Source organism: Fukomys damarensis, unplaced genomic scaffold, assembly GCF_012274545.1.
Source record: "Fukomys damarensis isolate Sample0158 unplaced genomic scaffold, DMR_v1.0_HiC HiC_scaffold_23, whole genome shotgun sequence".
NCBI lineage: Eukaryota > Metazoa > Chordata > Mammalia > Rodentia > Bathyergidae > Fukomys > Fukomys damarensis.
Window position 1 is genome coordinate 7758255 of NW_022900935.1, and position 5173 is coordinate 7763427.

A 5173-nucleotide genomic window follows, 5' to 3' on the forward strand; every position below is an offset into this window, starting at 1 on the left:
AAAAAAAAAAAAAAAGTACACGAAGTGTGATGGTAAAGCTCCAGTGGGCTCAGCTATTCAGGAGGCTGATTGTAAGTCTAACCCAGCCTGGGTAATTTAGTGAGACCCTGTCCCAGGATAAATTTTTTAAAAAAGAACTCTACCTGTAGCTCAGTGTCTAGGATGCACAAGGCCTTGGGTTCAATCCCCAATACTACCACCACACACGCACACAGACACACACACACACTGAAATGAGTACATTTGAATTCTGAAAGGAGAATTTACAGGTAGGGATGGAAGCTGGCCTGGGAAATTTAGCGAGAACGTCTCTCAAAAAAAAAAAAAAGAGAGAGAGAGAAATGCTAACATACTAGTTGGCAAGTGGTAAATAGTAACTGCAATACCTAGTAAAATGAATTCTTTATACGTTACAGTATAAACTCATTAGGATACGGTTGTCACCATTGATAAATGAGGCTCCTAAAATAGCGACGTTTGAGAAACATGAGCAATGCTTGCTGCTGCTGCCGCCGCTGCTGCCGCTGCTGCTGTTTCGCCCACGGCGCAGCAGACAGCACGGCTGCGTTGCTCATCCTTTTGAAGAACTCTGGGCTTTGGAGGAATCATGGGTTTATCTTTGTCCTCCAATTACTCACTTGTTTTTGCTTCTACAGAGTCCAGCTTTTCCTTCGGTGCACCGTACGTGCACTATATTTCTCGTAGTAAGTGAGCGGGGTTTGGTTTTCTTAAAAGCTGGAGAGCTTAGGGAAACATCTGCAAACTGAGCACCCAGGATGGAGACAGAGGCTTTCACCTCTCTGGTTCCCACCGCAGTCACCTCCTGCCTAGATACCCGGAAGAGCCTAGGAACTGCTTTGCCTCCCTCCACTCCTGTTCCTGGAGAATCTATTCGCCAGACTGAAACCAGAGTGATCTTTCAAGAGCAAAAACTGTTCTCTCCAGCCACCCTCACCTCACCTCCAGCCCCGCTTCATAGCTCTTGCCCCGTTGTTCACTCTCTTCTGCTACCCTGACCTGCATCAGTCAGAGACACCGAACCAAGGGGGTGGACGTCATGTACGGAGAGAGAGATTCATTTTAAGGAATTGGCTCGTGTGACTGGGAGAGAGGCACATCCGAAATATGCGGAGAAGGCTGACTGGCTGGAAATGCAGGCTGGAGTTGATTTTGCAGTCTCTACTGAGAAGATGGGAAACTCAAGCAGAATTTCTATGCTCCGTTGTGGAGGAACAATTCCTTCTTCTTTGGAGATGCCTCAATCTTTGCCGTTAGAGCTTTCAGCTGAGTGAACGAAGCCCATTCACACAATGGAGGCTAATCTGCTTTACTCAAAGTCTGCCAATTTCAATGCTGATCACGTCAAAAGAAGTACCCCACCCCCCAAGCAATAGCTGCACTAGTGTTTGGCCTAACAACTGGGCGCCACAGCTGGACTAAATTGATACACAAAATTAAGATCACATGGCCTCTTTGCCCTCCCTGAAGGTGGGTATAAATTCTGTCTCAGGGCCTTTGCACTTACTCTTTTCTCTACTCAAAGGCTCGTGTGACTTTATTTGGATACTCATGAGGCTCTGCAATATCTGCATTGCAGGCTCCATCACTTCCTTGGGGTCTTTGCTGGATGTCCTTGCAATGCAGCCCTCTGATAGACCATTGCAAGCCCAGCCCAGCCCTCTTCCGGGCTTCTATGGGGGTGGGTGGGTTTTCGAGCGTGGCATGCTTCCAGGGCGTGCTTTCTACTCTTGTTACATTCTAGTCATAGACAATTTTGTCCTCGACTCTAAGCTCTTTAATAGTTTGGGCCTTATCTAACTTACACACTGTGCCAGTGATTAAGATATTGTCTCTCAAGCCCTCCCTTCTATGTATAATCTGCTTTGTGAGGTTGGGGCTCTGAAAACCACATTTCTGCTCTACTAGCTCTGTTAGGAGCTTAGAACATAAAAGGCTCTTGTGGGTGTTTTAGGGCAGCTGGGAATTGCTCTAATCAGGTATGGTAAGACATGCGAACACAGAATTGACTGTCATGAGGGAGGAAGTGTTTCACAGATCCCTACAAATGGGAGCCATGCTGTGGCAGCCACGAGATCAGGATCACTCGGAGCAGAGGGAGTGGCAGAGGCGGGCCTAGAGCCTTCATTCTGGCTTTCAAGGGGAGGAGTGGACAGGACAGGGTAAACAGCCTCAGGATTGGCTAGTTTGAATGACTTCAGCAGGCTCTACCCGCTATAGGGCTGTCCTTAGCTGTCTGCTTCCTGAGGCTGGTGGTGACTAGGGCAAGTGCATAGTGACCCAGTTCCAGGTAGCAGCAGTTGGGAGTTGGACTTACGGGCTCTGGTTGGAAAGGTGGGCTCTAGAGTCAGCTGTTTTGCTATCCCTAGGCATTATCTAACCCTAGGAAGGGAAAGTCCCTGTAGGGTCAGTAAGGCCCCAAGATGTCAAAGCATTATATAAAAGAAAATCAAAAGGCATGGTTAATACACAGGGAGAATGCCTGTTTCTCTCACTTCATCTTTTGGGTCCCTGTGAATGTCCTGTGGGATTATGTTTTATTAAGCACCACTCCCAAAGTGCTTTTGTTCTACTCCCTGACAACAGCAGTGTTTTCTGGTAGCAGTGGCTGAGACTCCTCTATAGCTCCCACACTTGACAGAGCCAATGCCACTGTACACCTCGCAGAGACACCAGCACCAGCCAGCCAGTAGCGAGTCCCCAAGGGTCTGGGTCTGAGCCCCAGAGGGCTTCCTTTTAGGTTCAGCATCATCTAAGCAGCGAGCTGTCCTTAGAAGTCAGCCCATTTCTAAACTGATAAATTTTAATAATTCAAACACCTTCTCTTTGTTCCCTCAGCCCTAGGGGTGGTAGCTGCCTCCTGAAATCCCTACCTCTGTGATACATTGGTGTTCTTTTCTTGTTACTGTTTTAACTACTTTATACCTAGTTCACAATTATTATTTCTCTCTGTTCAAATTACTGCTGAGGTTCTGTCTCCTGATTGGGCCCCTGCCTGAATGAGAAACAGGTCCAAGAGTAGCTCCAGCAAACAGATCATTGAAGATGGTTGTACCACGCTAGGCAGAAAGAGTTATTTTTTATTATCTTATGGAAGTGAAATGTGAAGAAAGGTGCGAATGTACGGAAGCCGTCAGGATGATGGATTGTGCCAGTTATTAAGCTGTCGTCTATTTTGTGCGGCGCTGGAGCAGGGTCTCTGAATTACATTTTTACTTTGCCGGAGCAGCTCCCTATTAGGCTCTGTCAGAAGGGACTGGTTTCTAGCTTCCTGAGCTTGTGAGGCTCCCCCACCAAACCCTCCCTCACTCTGGCGGTAGCAGTTCCTTCCTGTGGAGATGGCTGAAGCCATTTTGCAGTTTCCCCCCAACCCCCAGACCAGCCCCATCTGCTTCACTCAGAAACTCCAGCAACAGCTGAATAGTGCCCCTCCCTGGAGAACGGAGATTCAGCTGTGCAGGGTCTCTCATCTGAGCTTGAGTTTTTTTAAATTTTTCATTTTTTGGTACTGGGGATCAAACTCAGGACCTTGAGCTTGAGAGGCAGGCACAGTGCCACCGAGCTAAATCCCCAGCCCTAAACTTGAGTTTTAATAATTTAAATATCTTCCCTTTATTCTCATAGCCCAAGAAGTGGCGCTTGTTTTCTGTGATTTCTGCCTTCAGCATACTTTAAATGTCCTTCCCTTTTTTAGTGGGGGGGTGGGGTGGGCACCTGGGATCAAACTCAGGACCTTGTGCTTGCGAAGCAGGTGGCAGAATCACTGAGCAAAATCCCCGGCCCTTTAAACGTCCTTTCTTACCTGCATTTTATCACCTGCCGAGGCTCAGAGCCATGCAGTGGGTAAGTCCATCTGCATACACTCACAGCTTAGTAAAACTTGCCATGGTCCTCTCACTTACAGGGACGAAGAACCTGGGCCATAGAGCAAATAAGTAACCATCCTTTGGTTGCACTATTGGTAAGTGATAGAGTCAGACTTTGGTAAAGGTGGTAGAGAATCATTTAGATGATTCCATCCAGCCCTGTAGGTGTTCATAGAGACCAACCCTTTCTGGTCAAGCAGGTCAACCTCAGAGTTGGTACATTTAACCACTTTGGTATATGGCTTCTATGAGAAAGAGAAAGAAAAATTAGCAGGGGAGGAGAGAGAGGGAGGGGGGAACTGTTTTATTAAGAGTATGGACTCGGATGGCAAATAGATGTAGATTAGAATCCCAGGTTTACAACATACTAAGCAAATTATGTAGCTTTTCTAAGCCACCATTTCCTAATCTGTAAAATGCAAAAATATATACCTAAAGAGCTAATTAATCCTAGAAATTGATTCTAAAAATACTATTCCAATATATAATCTATGACTGCCCCCTGGAGGTAAAGTTAAAATACTGACTCCGTAACTACGCTAAAGATAATCCATGACAGCCCTTTTCTTCCCAATCTGTCCAACAGTTTCTGGGAGTAGACTGGCTTGCTAAAAACTGGTTGTTGGTGGCTCGGATCTATTTGAATTGCTGGAGCGGAATCAGGAAATGTTGGCCAAACTGGGTGTGGCAGGGCAGATGGTAACCTGAGAATCAATTGCTTTCATTCTGAAACCCCAGTAACAGCTGAGTCACGCCCCTCCTTGGAGATCTGAGTTTCAGCTCTGATCTCTCAGCTAAGAAAGGCTTCTCAGCTAAGCTGGAGGTTTTTTTGTTGTTTTGTTTTCCTGGTTCCAGGGATCCAATTTATGATCTTGAGCTGGCAAGGTAGGCATAGTACCACTGAGCTAAATCCCCAGCCCTAAATTTGAGTTTTAATGATTTAAATTCCTTCCCTTTATTCTCCTGGTCCAAGGAATGGTGGGTGCTTCCTGTAATTGCTGTCTCCAAGATACTTCCTACAAAATTGAGGAGAATGACAACACACACACACACACACACACACACACACACAGAGTCCATATAGCTTCCTAAACAAGTTTCCCAGACTTAAAAAAAAAAAATTTTTTTTTTAATTGGGCATGGTAGTGCATGCCTATAATCCCAGCACTTGGGAAGCTGAGACAGGAGAATCTGTGAGTCTGAGGCCAGCCTAGGACTATATAGTGAGACCCTGTCTCAAAAACAAAACAAAACAAAAACTGAAACTAAAGTCAAAACCAAAAACACTT